Source organism: Castor canadensis, chromosome 1, assembly GCF_047511655.1.
Source record: "Castor canadensis chromosome 1, mCasCan1.hap1v2, whole genome shotgun sequence".
Lineage (NCBI taxonomy): Eukaryota > Metazoa > Chordata > Mammalia > Rodentia > Castoridae > Castor > Castor canadensis.
In genome coordinates, this window is record NC_133386.1 from 141,303,809 (window position 1) to 141,322,708 (window position 18,900).

An 18,900-nucleotide genomic window follows, 5' to 3' on the forward strand; every position below is an offset into this window, starting at 1 on the left:
TTTGTGACCATTGACACCCCCAACTATGTTGCCTTATTATAAAAATACAGCCAAACATTTAAACAGACAACCATTAATTATCTTTGTCTTTTACCTACTCCCAGCTAAACTTTTCTGAGTATTCTGGAAATTTAATTATAAATTATTACCTTTTTTGACATTTTTGAATCTCACATTTGTCACCCCAAACAAGTGTTATTCTGCAAGAGTAACCATCTGCTTTTCACAGAAAACACTAACATATTTGATAGATCCATTATCAAAATCAACAATTTATAGCTAAACATTACAGAGAAGAATTCAAAAGCCCAATTCCCATCCCAGAAATGAGGACCCAGATCTGATTAAACTCAGAATCTTTGTCTTGAGTGAACTCTTTGTTTTCTGCCATGTTTATACTTGTATATCTGCCTGTAATTTTGAAAGCTTTGTCCTGCCATGTCTATTTGTCTAGGAAATAATCCAGAAGTTTGAAAATGTTGAATATTAAACACAATCACAGGAACAGGATAATTATAAACTGTGAGTTCAGTAAGTCTTTATTGAAAATTTCTTGCTGAGAATGTTTCTCTCTGTTGTAGAAGTCATTGCCTTCATCCCCACCCCACGTAGCTGTAGTATTCATTTGGTCATTAATTTACACAGTAAAGTCAGGACTATCACCAAAAACCACTGTACTTAACAGCTTTTTTGTAGGTATGAAGGATGCAGCCACTATAAAATGTTCCTTTTTCTTTCTGTCTAGGAATCAGACCTTAGAGAGCTCAGATTAAGAATGTCCTCTTGCAACAACTTCATTCCTCCACCCTTGATATTCATTCTGGCTGGAATTCCTGGCATGGAGTCTTCGTATGGCTGGTTCTCTTTGCCTTTTTTCTTGATATTTGTGATTACAGTCTTAGGCAATATTACCATCTTAAGTACCATTCAGTTGGAAAAAGATTCTTCATGAGACCATGTTTCTCCTCCTGGCCATGCTGTCAGTTGTTGACCTGTGCCTGGTCAGTGTCACAGTTCCTCGCATGCTGGGAATCTTCTGGATAAATGCCAAAGAAATCAGTTTTGATGCCTGCCTCACACAGATGTTTTTCACCCCTTCCTTTTATGTCATGGAGTCTGGGATCCTGCTGTCCATGGCTTTGGACAGATTTGTGGCTATCTGGTTACCCTCTGAGGTATACAACCATCCTTAATAACAGCATGCTTGTGGGGATGGAACTTGCTATCCTGGGAAGGGCAGTGGCAGTGCTGATGCCAGCACAATTCTGGCAAAAAGACTGGGAAGCTTCAAAACCCATATCATTTCATATTCCTACTGTGCTTACATGGCTGTGTTGATGACAGCCTGTGGAGACATCTCTGGCCACATTGTCTATGGGCTCATGGTTATTGTGGCATCTGTGGGATTCTATTTATTTTTCATTACTCTCATATGGATTTATCCTTCAAAATGTCTCTCACACCATCTTGGGAAGCTCAGGGCAAGGCTCTCAGCACATGTGGCTCTCATCTTTGTGTCATTTGTCTGTTTTATTCTCCTGTTGTCTTTTCTATCCTGGCCCAGGTTTTAGGCTACCATATAGCTCCCCATCTACAGATCACCAATGACAGTCTGTACTTTCTGGTACCTCCCATGGTCAATCCCTTGATTTATGGGGCTCGGACCAAACAAATATGTGAGTGGGTTTTGCAAATTTTTCACTGTCAAAAAGACTGAGGCTGATACCTTTGATGGACAGGAAACCTAGGGATGTAGAACTCGGAAATTTGTTTAGTTAGAGATCTAGATAATTCCTGAAAGGTTTGGTGAGGAAAGGAATTATCAAAGCAAAAGATGAATTTAGTCCTGTGGGGTTGTAATCACAACCCTTTTTCTATCCTTTTTCTATGAGGATGCAGTTGTCATGGAATTCCTTTAACTAGAATCTTCCCTAAAGTAATTTGTGAGTAATAAAACAGGAGTATATTTATTATCAATTTTATTGTCAATCTAATCACACCTAATTTTGTCACAAGAATTGGAAACACTTTTCAGATGAGGTAAAAATATAATTTAGGCATATATTATGAAAGGATGGGGTAAAAATGAGTATCCAATATTTGTGCTTATTATTTTTTTCTCTTCCATATTTCTATTTTAGCTATTATGCAAACTCAAAATAACGTGTCATGGAAAATAATGTCAAAAGAAATCAATACACAAAAATATACACAAGCATATAAATAAGTTATAAGCTCACTTTCTTTGTTTATATTACTTTATGAGTTAAGCAATAATTATCATTAATACATAATAGATTTTACTTGAGAAGGAAACATCTTCCAATTGAAAACCAAGAACCTCAAAGAGCTATTTTTTTCTTCTAGCTTCATTTTGTTTCTATTCCACAAACCTGATTTCATGTATTTTTTACCAATTTAATGTACTCAAAATTTTAAATTAATAATAATGAAAATTAATATATCACAGTGCAACATTTGCATATATGCACATATCATGTCTTGAATTTGTTCAACACTTCCTTCAAGTGTGCATTTTAAACTTTGAGTTATTTCTATGCCTTAGAAAGTTAATGTAGAAGCCTTCTGAATCTCTTTTCTCATAAACCTTAAACTTAATGTTATGCTCTATCTTCAAGCTTTATTTTATCGTGGTAAAAATATTTAACATGAGATCTTCCATTTTGACTGATAGATCTGTTACATAACATTGTTCCTGGAGACAGAAATTTTGTATTTTATACAAACTAAACTCTATTTCCTTGCCAACTCTATTGGCTCTCTGCATTCCCTAATTTGTTCTTTTCACTTGAGGTAAAATTACTTAATTATTTTCAGTTCTCTCTCCTCACTCAACTGATCATCAAGATTTCTCTGCATATGTCCATTACCATGTATCTACTTCACACATTTTTCACTGTGTGTGCCTAAAAGATAAAATCCTTCTAACTCAACTTCCTACCTCTGATAGCTCTCACATTAAGGTTGTTAAAACATCACCTGGAGTTCTTTTTAAAATATTATCTCATTTTATCCACTTAAATTCATTAACACCTTGTTCCTCAAGGTCAAGACTTAACTCTATAGCATGACACACAAGTTATTGCATGACTGGAGTTTAGTCTGCCTCATCAGGTGTTCTATTCTAAATAAAAAAGAAATCACAGAATAGGAACCAATCCAACTAAAACTGATTGGTTTGTTTGTAAATACATGCACCTTCCTGACTATTTAACTATCCTTCCTGACATTTGGAAGGCATTTTCCTAACTCCTCTTCAGACTAAAGAGCCCTTTTGTTTATTGCAGGTTTTCTAAGATTCATTTGTTCATGGTATAATCTCTACCTCAGTGATTTGTCCTCAAGCTTTGCCATTGCTGTGTTCTTTCTTTGTTTCTTTTTTCTTTCCCTCTCTTTCTTCCTCCTCCCTCTCTCCTTTCTTTCTCTCCTTCCTTCCTTTCTTCTTTCCTTTCTTTCTTCTTTCCTTCCTCCCTTCCTTCCTTCTGTTAGAAACATCTTTAAGATATTGGGGTGTCATGAGAGACAGATGGCACAACTCAGAAGTCAACAGGCAAGGCAAAATTTATTTCTGCAGAAGGGTGCACCACAGACAAATAGCAAGCACACCTGGTGGCAAGTCCTCCCTGGTTTTATCTCTCACGTAATGCTGCCTCTACCCTGGATTGGGCAGATTTTGAGTTCATAGTATATACAGTTAGCTAATTGGAAAGGGGACATTGGCAAGGGGCTTTAAAGACAAAGAAGTTAAAAAGTTCAGGAAAGCAATAACTTTCAGGTTATCAGCTCCAGAATGAGGGCATCTAGCAGAATTTTGTCTGGCTGTGGATAATACCCCTCTGTTCTTATCAGAAACTTTTAAGCAGAGTTCATGCAGTAAGCATATGGGAAGCAAGTTAGTGAGACTAACTTTGTAATAGTGGTGGCTACTGATTAAATCCTTTGAGAGAAAAGACTCAACTCAGCTGACTCTCACACTTCCTTCCTTCCTTTCTTTTTTTTGGCAGTACTGAGTATTGTACTTAGGCCTCCCACTTGCTATGCAGGAGCTTTACCACTTAAGCCACTCCACCAGTCCCATTTGTGTGTGTGTGTGTGTTGGTTACTTCTGGGATAGAACCTCACTTTATACCCAGCTGCACCCTGATCTACATATTTGTGTTTCCCCATGCAGCTAGGATGATAGTATACATCACCACCTCCAGCCATTGGTTGAGATGGGGTCTCACAAGTATTTTTGCCTGACCTTGCCTTGAACAACCAACTCAAAAACCAAGGAATCTAGATTTGTAAAGTCATACCCAACCTTCCTTGTCTAATGTTTATAGTTTATATAACTTCTGGCTCACCTGAAACAAACACAGATGATATTTATCCACTCAAACTTGTAAAATATACACACTGTTCTTCACATACTTCCAATCATTTTATTCATATATGCAACTTATTTGCTCTGTTTCTCAGTCTCTCACATGCTTTTGTAGTTGTATTCATTGACATTCAGACACATGCTTGACATATACATACTTACACAAGAATATGTGTATTTACCTATATTGGACATATGTACTAAGTCACATCAATAGATCAATATATCCAGGGTTGGGAAACATATTCACTTTCCAATGGTTACATTGTAAAAGAAAATGCAGTTTGGAAGATGATTTTGACACGTTAAAATCTAATATACCATAGTCCCTCTTCTAGTTACATCAATTTATATATTTCTTATATGTTAAAATAAAATACTAAGTTAAAATGAAAGGAGATCCAAGATCTCCTTTCCTAAAATGAAAGGAGATCCTTGGATCTTGGAGATCCAAGATGGCAGTTATTGTAGGGAGTCAAAATTCCTGAGCTCCTTGACTCTAGAAATAACCCATAAGTGGAAGCTACACTTGGAAGATAGCACATCAACCAGAATCGAGCTCTGTGAATCCTGGACCCCTAACCTGTGGAAAGCCTCTTTATGCCCTGTTGCACTGAATTCAATCCCAGGAAGTGTCTTTCTTGAGAAGAGTGGCATAGCATTTCTTCCTATTGGCTGGTTTCAATATTGCCTTTGTAAACCTGCAGACATAACAGGTAAGCAACATGCACCACATGTGACTCTCCTACCCATCCTCTGGGAACATAATCCAGCACAGCCCCTTGGCAGATTGAACTCTCCTCCACAAAAAAAAAACTGAAAAGTATAAACAGTCAGTTGAAATCTAACACTTTTAGTGGGGGCTGGGTGGAATGCTGAACCTGCCCAAGAGAATGGGGCAAAGAACTGAACACTCAGTGAACTAAAGTTGGAAAAGTAAAAATGGCTGAAAGCAGGGGTGGGACTTCAAGCCAACCTACCCAAAGCAAGGTGTGGTGGATTGCTGAACTAGCCTTGTGGGACTGAAGGCAGTACTTAAAACTGAACTGTACCACTTTGCTGGGGGAGGAGCTCACCAGCCAGAGCTGCCCTGTAGGCAACACTGCTGCTGCCTGGTGATAACAACATCAGATCTAATCACCTTACATGAACTGGCAGTGAGTTACTTCAGGCCCCAATTGCAACCTGTTCCTTTGGTACAGAAGGAACCAAATACTGCTCACAAGCCAGTGGGGAGACCACTTCAGAGCTCCCACTTGCAATGGATAGCCATAAGATCAAGGAAAGCAGGAAAAAAAAGAAAAAATTCTCCAGCTATCTCCACTCCACACTGTCCAACAAGAGGGGCTCATCCTTCCCCACAAAGCCCAGTATACCAAACGCCAATACCAGGATTGAATACCAAAGGAATAAGTCCAGAACTCTTACCAGGCAGACTGAACTTTTTGTTGTTGTTGTACCTGTTTTTTTTTTCTTTTTCTGTATTATTAACTTTACCATCACTATTTTTTATCCTTGTTCTTACCCCCCCCTTCATTTTTCCTCCTTTTCTTGTGCTACAATTCATTGTTCTCCCTCCAAGTTACTCTTTCTTCTCCTTCTCACCCACTCTCTCCACCTGTCTTCACCTCCCCATCCTATCTTTTCTTAATGAGTCACCACACTACCCCTCCCTCTTACACACTCACCATACACTGACTAGTCCACTGTACCAACTGCACACAGTGCCCACCTCCTGCAATCCCTAACACAGCACCCTCCTCTACAACAGTGGAAATACACCCAAACATGCACAAGGGCCACAATACCCAGAAGTCCCCATATCTTTTCCCCCTCCCATTCTCTTCTTTCTATTCCCCCTTTTAGTGCTACCTTTACCAATTACCCAAGTTTCTATCTTGAGCCAAACAACCATTACCCTCCACCCAACTACCACTGTTTATGGATTTTAACACCAAGGGATTTTCTATATAATCATTAAACAATTGGTCTGCCATCAAACCTGTGAATTTGATATTGATAATTTACACCTCCAGGCCAGGCACAGAAATAGCACATCAACCTAGTTAACAACTAAGTCAGTCACAACACAAAAATTAAACCAAGGGAAAGAAAACAGGCAATTAAAACACAGTCAATGAAGTACGTTGTTACACAACAACAGGTGGAGTGATGGGGAGAAGAATAAAGGAAGGAAACTACACTCCTGAAAAAAAAAACCACAATTCAATAGAGGATTTAGTGGGAAATGAAGAAAATGGATACCCAGTTCCTGACCCCAAAGAAACAATGATAAATGTCACAAATGAGCTCAGTGATGCCCCCCAAAAAAACCTTAAAGAAGAAATCCTGGAATAGGTCACTGAGAATCTCATGGAGAAGATACTAGACAAAATTAACCAGAAAGTACAAGATGCACTCAAGAAGTTTTAAGACACCACAAATAGAGAACTTGAGAAGACACAGAAACAACTAAATGAACTAAGAGAGGATTTCAACAATCACCAAAGTGAAACAAAGGACAATATAAAAAAAGATATATGAAATAAGAAAGACAACAATAAATATAAAAGAACAGTCAAACAAAGATACAGAAAAACTCAGAAAAAAGAATCAAACAGAAATCTGGAACTAAAGTGTCCCTTTAGTCAGCCAGAAAGCACAGAGGAAGGCCACTCCAGCAGACTAGAGCAAATGGAAGACAGAATCTCAGAGCTCAGAGATAAAATAGAAATTAAGAAAAAAGCAGAAGAACTCTTAGTCAAACAAACCAGGAACTGTGAAAGGAATATGCAAGAACTCAGCAACTCCATCAAAGACCAAACTGTGACTCATGGGCATTGAAGAAGGAGAAGAGGTACAAGCCAAAGAGATACATAGTGTTTTCAATAAAATAGTAACAGAAAATTTCCCAAACCTCAAGAAAGATTTGCCCATTCATGTACAGGAAGTCTCAAAGGCAACAAATGGACTTGAACAAAATAGAACCTATCCTTGGCATATTATCATAAAAACCACTAGCACAGAGAACAGAGAAAAAATATTGAATGTTGTAAGAAAGAAAAAATAATAATGTATAAAGGTAAACCTATCAAAATAAAAGCAGATTTTTAAACAGAAACTTTAAAAGCAAGAAAGGCATGGAGGGAGGTATTATGGGCACTGAATGAGAATAATTTCAGCCCTATGAATTATAGAAAAACTATAATTCATATGTCCACCAAGCCACCACTAGAGAAGTCTCTACAAGGAATTCTGCACATAGTAGATGAAAGCAAGTAAATCCATGAGAGGACAAGAAGCATCAAACCACAGGAGAAGAAAAGACAAGGAATCAGAGAGTAACATTGATTCAGTTGCACACAATCAAACCCTTAAACAACAAAAACAACTAAATAGCAGGAATCACCACATACCTATCAATATAAACTGAATGTCAAAGGACTCAACTCTGCCATCAAAAGACACCTTTTGGCAAAATGGATTAAAAAGGAAGATCTGATAATCTGTTGTTTGCAAGAGACCCACTTTATTGAATAAATAAACACTGGCTTAGGGTGAAAGGCTGGAAGAAGATTCACAAAGCAAATGGCCCTGAAAACAGCAAGGAATAGCAATATTATGTCAGACAAAGTAGACTTCAAACTTACATTGATCAAACAAGAAAAGAGGGTCACTTCATACTAATAAAAGGGGCAATACATCAAAGGAAATAATAATTATCAATCAATATGCACCCAATGTTAGTGCACCCAACTTCATCAAATTACACCAAAGGACTAAAAAGCATATGTAGACTCCAACACAGTAGTAATAGAGACATTAATACGCCTCTATCACCAGCAGATAGATCATCCAGACAAAAAAATCAACAAGGAAATCCTAGACCTAAATGACACCATAGATCAAATGGACCTAACTGATATCTACAGAATATTTCATCTGACAGCAGCACTATATATATTCTTCTCAGCAGCCCATGGAACTCTCTCCAAAATAGACCATATGTTAGGGCACCAAGCAAGCCTCAACAAATATAAGAAAATTGAAATAACCCCCTGCATTCTATCTGATTACAATGCAATAAAACTAGAACTCAAGAACAAAAACAGAAAATAAGCAAACAATTGGAGGCTGAACAACACATTGCTCATGAACACTGGGTCATAGAAGAAATAAGAGAGGAAATCAAAAAGTTCCTGGAATTTAATGAAAATGAAAACACAACGTACCAGAACCTATGGGACACTGCAAAGGCAGTCCTAAGAGGAAAGTTTACAGCTATAAGTCCATATATTAAATGGACAGAAAGATCTCAAATAAATCACCTAATGCTACATCTCAAACTCTTAGAAAAACAAGAACAATCAGAAGGAGAGAAATAATAATGAGGGCCAAAATTAATGAAATAGAGACCAAAAAAATCCATACAAAGAATCGATGAAACAAAAAGCTGGTTCTTTGAAAAAACAAACAAGATTGACAAACCCTTGGCAAATCTGACTAAAATGAGGAGGAAAAATACCCAAATTAGTAAAATCAGAAATGAAAAAGGGGAGATAACAAAAAATGCCAAGGAAATCCAAGGAATCATCAGGGACTACTTTGAGAAACTATATTCAAATAAATTAGAAAATCTTGAAGAAATGGACAAATTTCTAGTTACTTATGATCATTCAAAACTGAACCAAGAGGATATTAACCACCTAAACAGATCTATAACAAGCAATGGAATTGAAGCAGCAATAGAATCTTTGAAAAAAGAAAAGTCCAGGGCATGGACTACAAGACATTTAAAGAAGAGCTAATACCAACACTCCTTAAACTTTTCCATGAAATAGAAAAAGAAAGAAAATTGTCTAACTCATTCTATGAATCCAGTATTACACTCATCCAAAAACGGACAAGGACACATCGAAAAAAAAGAGAACTACAGGCCAACCTCCTTAATGAACATTGATGCAAAAATCCTCAATAAGCTGGATGCCAGTTGCTTATGCCTGTAATTATAGTTACTCAGGAGGGAGAGATCAGGATTGCAGTTCAAAGCCAGATAGGAAAAGTAGTTCATGAGACCTGATATTGAAAACCCCATCTCAAGAAAAGGGTTGGTGGAGTGGCTCAGGGTGAAGGCCTTGAGTTCAAACCCTAGTACCACAAAAAAAATCGTCAATAAAATAATGGCAAACTGAATCCAACAACATATCAGAAAGATCATTCACCACAGCCAAGTAGACTTCATCCCAGGGATGCAGGGATGGTTCAACATGTGCAAATTATTAAATGTAATACAGCACATTAATAGAAGCAAAGACAAAAACCACTTGGTTATCTCAATAGATGGAGAAAAAGCCTTTGATAAGATTTAACACAATTTCATGACAAAAGCTCTAAGAAGACTAGGAATTGAAGGAATGTACCTCATCATTATAAAGGCTATATATGACAAACCTATAGTCAACATCATACTTAATGGAGAAAAACTGAAGCCATTTCCTCTAAAATCAGGATCTAGACAAGTGTACCCACTCTCCCCACTCCTATTCAACATAGTCCTGGAATTCCTAGCCAGAGAAATAAGGAAAGAAAAAGGAATAAAAGAATACAGATAAGTAAAGAAACAGTCAAAATATCCCTATTCGTCAATGAAATGATTGTGTACCTTGAAGATCTAAAAAACTCCATCCCAAAACTCCTAGACACCATGAATAACCTCAGCAAAGTAGCAGGACAAAAAAATCAACATACAAAAATCAATAGCCTTTCTATACACCAACAATGAACAGACTGAAAAAGAATATAGGAAAACAATTCCATTTTCAATGACCTCAACCCCACCCCCCTAAATACCTAGGAATAAACTTAACAAAATATGTAAATGACCTTACAAGGAGAACTACAAAGTACTGAAGAAAGAGATTGAAGAAGACTACAGAAGCTGGAAAGATCTCCCATGCTCATGGATTGGCAGAATCAACATAGTAAAAATGGCTATACTATCCATAGCAATCTACATGTTCAATGCAGTTCCCATCAAAATCCCAACGACATTCATCACAGAGATTGAAAAATCTATCCTAAAGTTCATTTGAAAACACAAAAGACCATGGAATAGTCAAGGTAACACTGAGCAAAAAGAGCAATACGAGATATCAAAATACCGGACTTCCAACTATTCTACAGAGTCATAGAAATAAAAAACTGCATGGTACTGGCACAAAAACAGATATGAAGACCAGTGGAACAGAATAGAGGACTTGGATATGAATTCACACAGCTATGCCCATGTCATTTTTGACAAAGATGCTAAAAACATAGGAAGGAGAAAATACAACCTCTTCAACAAATGTTGCTGGGAAAAGTGGTTATCTGCCAACAGAAATCTGAAACATGATCCATTCCTGTCACACTGTGCTAATATCAACTCAAAGTGGATTAAGAACCTTAATATCAGACCTGAAACCTGGAAATTAGTACAGGGAAGAGCAGGAAATACACTGGAAGCAGAAGGTATAGGCAAGATTTCCTCAGTAGGACTCAAGTGGTTCAGCAACTAAGAGAAAGGATTGGCAAATGAGATCACACGAAATTAAAAAGTTTCTGCACAACAAAAGAAATGGTCTCTAAATTCAAGAAACCACCCATACAATGGGAGAAAATCTTTGCTAGTATATCAGAATATACAGGGAGTTCAGAAAATTAAACTCCCCAATAATCAATGAACCAATAAAGTGGGCAACTGAACTAATCAGAATTTTTGCAAAGGAAGAAGTCCAAATGACCAAAAACACTTGCAAAAATGATCACCGTCTCTAGCCCTAAAGGAAGTGCAAACCAAAACCACACTAAGATTCCACCTCTCTCCTTTTAGAACTACTACTATCAAGAACACCACCAACAACAAATGTTGGTAAGGATGTTGGAAAAAAGGAACCCTCACACGCTGCTGGTGGGAATGTAAGCTAGTACAACTACTGTGGAAAACAATATGGAAGTTTTTTAAAAACTAAAAATAGATCTGCCATATGATCCAGGAATAAAACTCCTAGGTATATACCCAAAGGAATGGGGCACAGGTTGCTATAAAGGCACCTGCACACCCATGTTTATGCAGCACTATTCACAATAGTGAAGCTATAGAATCAACCAAGACTGCCCACTATTGAAGAATGGATTGAGAAGATGTGGTATTTATATACAATGGAATTTTATTCAACCACAAAGAAGAATGAAATTTTGTTATTTGCTGGCATTTGGGTGGAACTGGAGAACATTATCTTAAGTGAAATTAGTCAGGCTCAGAAAGCTAAAAATCACCTGTTCTTCCTCATATGCAGATTAGATCTAAAACAAATGCAGTACTGTTATTGGACATGGGTCACACACTAAGGGGAGACTGGGAATGGGAGGTATACAGACAGGAAAGGAAACCAAAAATTTGAATGTGGTTGGTGTGCTCACTCTACAGGAGCAAATATAGTTATCCTTGTCTTGCAGAGTCCAGTATGGGAAAAGGACAAGGGAGTAGTGAAGAGGTCTGGTAGATATGAACCTATTTCAGTTGTAATGCACATATTCATGGAAACAACACAAGGAATATCCCTGTATAGCTATCTTCATCTCAAACTAGGAAAAATGCAATGGTTTTCTTACTATCTTTTATGTTTTTTTCTTCAACAAAATCAGAGAATAAGAGGGTGGAACAGGTTCTGCCTGGAGGCAGCGGCAGTGGGGGGGGGCATATAATGTTTACACATGTAAGTAAATGTAAAAAAGATAAAATAAAATAAAAAAATAAAATGAAGTAAGTCAAACAAAATGAATGAGTAGGTAAATGGATAAATTGAAAATACATCTCAGCATTTAGTGGCAAGAGGATTGAATTTGGCCTTCATTAGCAGTTTGAAGAGAGCTATGTTACATTCTTTGGAAATGTAATTACTTTAGTCTACTCTTTGTGTATTTGTAGGTACTAGATGAAATTTTATTCCCACATAATTTGAAAAACAATTTCAATAAAATATATTATTCTTTGTAAAAAGTTATTTATTTATTTGCAGTACTGGGGTTTGAACTCAGGAGTTTCTGCAGGCACTCTAACCCTTGAGCCATTCCTCTAGCCCCATTTTGTTCTGGTTGTTTTGGGGATAGTGTTTTGCTTTTATTGCCCAAGTATGCCTGGACTTTGATCCTGCCATTTTATGCTTGGCTAATATGCCCAGGTTTTTTCTGTTGCAATGAAGTTTTGCAACTTTTTTGTCTGGACTGGACTAGAAGTACAATCCTCCTCAACTCAGCCTCTTGCAAATCTTGGGATAATAGGAGCACACTACTGCACGTAGCTATTGGTTGAGTTGGGGGTCTCTCAAACTGTTTACCCAAGCTGATCTTGAGCCACCATCCTACTGATCTCAGCCTCCCAAGAGGCTAGTGTTACAGGTATGATGCTGGCTATGTTGTTAAGAATTTGATTCATTATGTCTCTGTATTTCTGATGAAGACAGGAAGGATTATGAAAAATGTGATACTGTGAACACTAATCTGTCTCTCTATGAAACTAAGGTAGTCCCCTACCTTTTAGTTAAAAAGAAAAAGGAATACTATACCCAAAAGCAAATTGCCATTGAACCAACTGACCTGCAAAGTTTCTATATATTGGAAAGCTGGTATATCCCATTGCTATTCTCAACAGCTGACACTTAGATTGCTTGGCACAAATCTTAGATTTCTTAGTACCTGATATGAAAACACTACTTTTCTTTCAAAGATGATTTTATAGAAAATGAGGGTTCTTTTTAAAAACATAGCCATGATGTATCTAGCAGTATGCTGTCATTCCCTCTATAACATCGTGAAGGAACTTGGGATAACATGCCTTATTTTCTCTACATATTTTTTTACATATTTCCCTAATGAATCATTTCAGGTGCAGTTTTAAAGATTGCCATTTACTTTCTGCATGCTCTAGAATTTCCTGTAAATAGTTCCTCTTCATGCCAAAAGCTTCTTACAAATCTTTATACAAAACCTTGCTCTGGTTTGGGGAGTAAGATCTACCCATGAGTGCAATGTGTTAGATGTATTGGGAATGGGAATTCTAGAAGTTACTATCTAAGAATTAGGCGTGAGGCTCACTGGATAAATATCTTGTATTTCTAGCCCCTGACTAGGGTAATTTCAAGTTGTGTTTCTTACAGTTTATCCAAGTATCCCCAGCAAGAGAGAGCTCTGATGAGCCACAGCAGTAAATAGCTGAGCAGTACACATTTTTATTGCCTTTCTTCCCTGCATTGTCTTACTTGCTTCCTCACCCAGTAGTTTTTAATTTTCCCTGGATGAAATTGCAAATATACCATTTACACTAAAATTTCTGATTTTATTTTGTGAGAACTCTTGAAAAACATACCTTTGTTATTAATCAGTTCATAGATTGAGACCATCACAAGGTAAACACTGATCTTCTTTCCTACTTTAAATAATAGTGTAATTCATTATTTTGACTAACAAGAGGAGAGGAAAAGAACTATAGTCAGCTGAGAGAGTAGTTCAGTTAGTATTGTTAATGCTCGTGTGGTGTTTGTCATGACGGCGTACATGATCTCAGTTCACAGAGGCCCTAGCGGGGAAGGTCAGACAAGAAGGCTATGTGGATATGACCAAACTTCAATGTCTTGACTTTTCTTTATTGGCTTGTAAGTCATTTAGATTTATAGAGGTAGGAATAGGAGAAAAGTCAGTGCTACACATTATTCATCACAGTACTTGATTAGTTTAATATATTGCCTATCAAAACTCTTCAAAATATCTCCTAAATTTTTGACAAAAATAAGTTCATGCTGAGTTTTGATATTGTACATACAGAGTATGGGCTCATTCCACAGCCATCAGAAAAGATGAATTCTATGTCTACCAAATAAAACAATTATTTTATAGTTAGGTAATAACAAATATCAGATGATTGCGGTATTAATATCTGCTCCCTTACTACAGGATGGTTTGTGTATTTTGATCACTGATGAAGGGAGAGGTGAAGTTGGGTTTCCTGATTTGCATGGCCAAGGAGGTCAGATTTACACATTTCTGCCAATCTGCATGAGTTCTGATGGTAGTGATTTTTAAACTGAATTTAAATAATGATAGATACATTTTCATTGGCTGAAATAAAATTTGTTATTCAAATCTCACATTTGTCATGACTTTCTCCACCAAGTCTTCTATGATTCCTCCTAAAATCTAGACTGCTTGATTCTGACATAAGAAGCTAAATTTATTGTTTTTACATTACCATAGCCTAACTAACATTAATTAAATTTCCCATTATTATTATATCATCACTAGAGAATCACAAAAATTTTTTTTCACTGTTATGCATCTGAAGGATAACCTGTCCTTAGAATTACAGAAAGACACAGGAGATGTGTGAATAGAAATAAAGGAAAAAGAAGGCATAAGAATGGAATGAAAAAGGCAAAAGGGAAAGATGAAGGGAAAAAATGGGATAGATGGAGGAATGATAGGAATTTATGACATACCTACTTTTCATTCACATTTATCTGCTGTTCTGATGATTTTTGCCAGGGGAATATAAATTCTTTACAGAAGATCATAGTAATCTAAAAATATCACCAACATAACCACGTGTAGTACAAAAGTTTTCACTTGATCTAGGCAACTGTATATTTTTCTTCTGCCATATCACTTGTTGGATCATTGTTGGGTTTCAGGCTTTAGAATAAAAATATCAGCAACTCGTTTGCATATCTCTTTGGTCTTCACAGCATAGACAATGGGGTTCAGAGCAGGGGGCACAAGCAGATAGATGGTAAACAAGAGGATATAGGCATAGGGTGATACATGACCAAAACAGTGACTAAAAAATGGAAAAAAAGACAAAGATATAAAATTCCAGGAAGACAACAACATGAGCTATACAAGTATTGAATGCTTTGATTTGTGACTCTTTCTGAGGAAGACAAAAAACAGCTTGAAAAATCAGAATGTAGGAGATGAAGACAAAGATCATGTCAAAACCTAACATTGCAAAAGCTACAAAGAAACCATATGATTTATTAACATGAACATCTTCTGCAGCCAGCATGACTACAGCCATGTGCTCACAGTAAGAATGGACAATAACCACAAAGTGGAAAAACTACAGTTTTTTTAGTAAAATAGGTGAAATCCCAACAAGTACTATTGCCCAAATTGCCACTATCAGCACCCACTCGAAGTAGAAAGAAAGGAGTAAAGATGGATGTGTGCCTCAGAGGATCACAGATGGCAACATAGCGATTAAAGACCATGGCCAACAGGATGCCAGATTCCATTCCCTGAAAAGCCTGGATGAGGAAGAGCTGGGTGAGGCAGGCATTGAAAGCCATGGAGTATGATCCAAACCAGAAGATGGCCAACATCTTAGGAGCAATGGTTACACAGAGACCCAGGTCAGTAGCTGCCAATACTGCCAGGAAGATGGACATGGGTTGGTGTAGACTGCGATCTGTGGGGGTAATGAATAACAAGAAGATGTTCCCCAGCAGAGCCACCAGGCACAAAACAAAAAAGGGCAATCCAATCCAAAATTGAACATGTTCTAGTCCAGGGATACCAATCAGGATCACTGTCCTCTGGCTCAGGTATGATGTGTTGGTATATTCCATAGAACTAGTAAATCCTCTACTGATTATCTGACCTACTCAGAGAGAAATCATGAACAGAAGGAGCAAGAGCATTGGCTTCATATTTTTTTTCTCAGAATGTGACAAGTAAGGATGGAAATGGGACCATGTGATTTTAAATCTCTGGGCATCAATTTAGTCAGTATCAGAATTGAGTTCTTACAATTTTTAAAATTTATTTTTGATGTTTGAACTCAGGGTTTTGTGCTTGCGAAGCAGGTGCTCTGCCACTTAAGCCACACCTCCTGCCCTTTTTCTTGGTCATGTTTGGAGCTAGATTTTCACATTTTTCCCCAGTGCTGGCCTGGACCTCATCCTCCTATTTTAATCTTCCCGCCATTGCTGGAATGATAGGCACACACCACCACTCACAGCTATTTTCCATTGAGATGGGGTCTCACTAGCTAACTTTTACCTGGGCTGGCCTTAAACCATGATCCTCCTGACCTTAGCCTTCAAAGTACCTAGGATTTCAGTTGTGAACCACTAGTGCCAGACTTCTTGGGTAACTTATTTCAAAGCCAATATGGGTGACTATGGATGAGGCATATGATACACATCATCCCCTAGAAATTGCATAAAGAAAAAACATGATTCTAAGAACATCAATTCTGCTAGTCTCTGGAGTCTTCTCAGATAATGTCACAGATATCAACCTTAACTCTTTGTTCATATTCATTTCCAAACTGCACACACATTTGAGATTAGGTTAAATTTCCCTGTGAGGAAGTCATAGTTTGGATTCTTATTCATATAACCCTGTAGAATTAAATAAAAACTAAGAATCTCAGATAGCAGCACTCTTTTCCAGTCTTCCCAGATTTAATATGTAAAATATTACCCCAGCCCCCAACATAGGAATTGACCTTCAGATTGTGGGAGTGAGAACAGTTGTCATTTCAATAATATTGGCTACCTATTTGTAAGCCATACACATTATGGAGAAGTTATTCTTAGAATAGTAATGGCTGAGCATGTTTGACTTACTGAGTTAATTCTGGTTCATGAGTATAAGAAAAATGGGGTAGAAAAGATGATATAAGTACTCACAGATCTCAGATGAGACAGAAGGGTGATGCTGTAGATAAGAAATGTGAGGTGTAGATAAGAGGTTGATTAAATAAAAAGAAAGAGACAATAAACTAGGATAGGAAGCAGACCACAAAGCCTGGCCTATGGATAAATAGGGGAACTTAAATATTTTATTAAATTCATTTTCTTCAGATGCAAAAGAGCAGGAGGGCTCTGATATTTATAAGGAAGCTCCATCTGACTTATTTTATTTAATTTTTATTGCTACCAACTGGCAATGAAAATAATTTCTGACATCTTTGCTTTATTCCATTTTGTACCAACCCCAAACTCTGATATTTTTATAATTTGTTTACATTCTTTCTTTGGCAAACTACCGATTAAAGCTTAAGCCAACATTACTGTCCCATCTTTTAAATTTTTTCAATAACCATTCTATAAGTCTAAAATCATTTAAAGGTTTATTTCTTCTTGTTTATTATTGTGTCAAAGCTAAATATGCTAGCTAGATAGGCATTATCATTCTGAGGATCATGTATGCATTTTCTTTGAAAGGAACCTATAGGAGTTACTTTGGTAAAATTATAGATGGAATATAATGGCTTATAGTCAGTAGGAATACATATATGGGTACAATGTGAAACCCATAAAATAAAATATGACATATTTTAGTTATGAATGCATTAGAAGATCTTTTAGTGGCTCCTGTAGCCAAACACCATGTGGATATGGCCAATAAAATAAAGATATAAAGGTTACAATAATAAGAATTTTTGTATAAAGAAATTTCTGTTGATAACCATATGAAATGTAGTTTGGAAGAGGAAGTAGAGAATTCCATAAAATTGATTACTGATAAAAATGAATATTTCTTGTTAAGTTGAACTGAGCTGTTGAAAGCAAAGCTTCAAGGTGCTCCCAAAAGAAAACACATCTGAGATCATTATTTAAAAGCTACCTGATAAAACTAAGGATAAAAGGAAAAGGTAGCTCCCATCTCACCACAATGGATAATAAGGAGGTAGTCACATTAATTTTCTTCTACATAGCATAGTATGTAAAAATATGAACTATGAATTTAGAAATACAAAATATCATCTAAGTTGCATCTGTTGTTTACCTTACTATAAATGAGGGGATATCACTTAGCTCATTGGATTATTGGAAGGTTGTATATGAAACACTTGGCACGAACTATAGAAAAGTGTAAGTATGCAATGTCTGTAGGTGATGCTTGTCAGAACCTATGGAGAAGTGTGAAGAGGGAGAGGCACTGCAGTCTTCTTGAGGAAATGTAAAACAAATTGCACACTGAAGGCATTTTCTGAAGAAAGAATTAACAAAATCTCTATTACAAGGTAGATTTCCTGCAGCTGAGTGACTGCTCCTCTAGCTTTATAATGGACGTTCCTGTAAGTAGAATAAATGGACATGACTACAACAGAAAAATGATGTCCAATCATGTGCCTACCTTGGTGAAGTCAGTAAATTCCCACTTATTTAAACTGGTTTGGCCAATTCATCTGAGAAATAATCATATCCTTCTTAATGTGTTGGTAGTTAGGTGGGAAAAGCATGAATGAGAACATCAATTTTTCTAAAAACTTTAGAATTTGCTTTGTGACAGGAATGCATTTTCTGCATTCCTTAACTTTCTTTTGCAATCAGGTCAGACAATGTTCATTCCTGGTCTATGAATAGGGGAAAAGTAGAAAAGAATAGGACGATTTCTTAACTAAAGATGTGGCAAAATGTAGGAAAAAAAGAAACAAAAGTGTGAGATGTGAGATGTCAATGTCCCCA

At 36.8% G+C, this 18,900-nt stretch overlaps 2 pseudogenes; one reads left to right on the forward strand and one right to left on the reverse strand.

Annotated features, from left to right (window-relative positions):
- Positions 1–775: 775 nt before the first annotated feature.
- LOC109702445 (olfactory receptor 52J3-like) lies at positions 776–1,717 on the forward strand (annotated as a pseudogene).
- Positions 1,718–15,094: 13,377 nt separating this feature from the next.
- Positions 15,095–16,047, reverse strand: LOC109702452 (olfactory receptor 52A5-like; annotated as a pseudogene).
- Between the last annotated feature and the right edge of the window lie 2,853 nt (positions 16,048–18,900).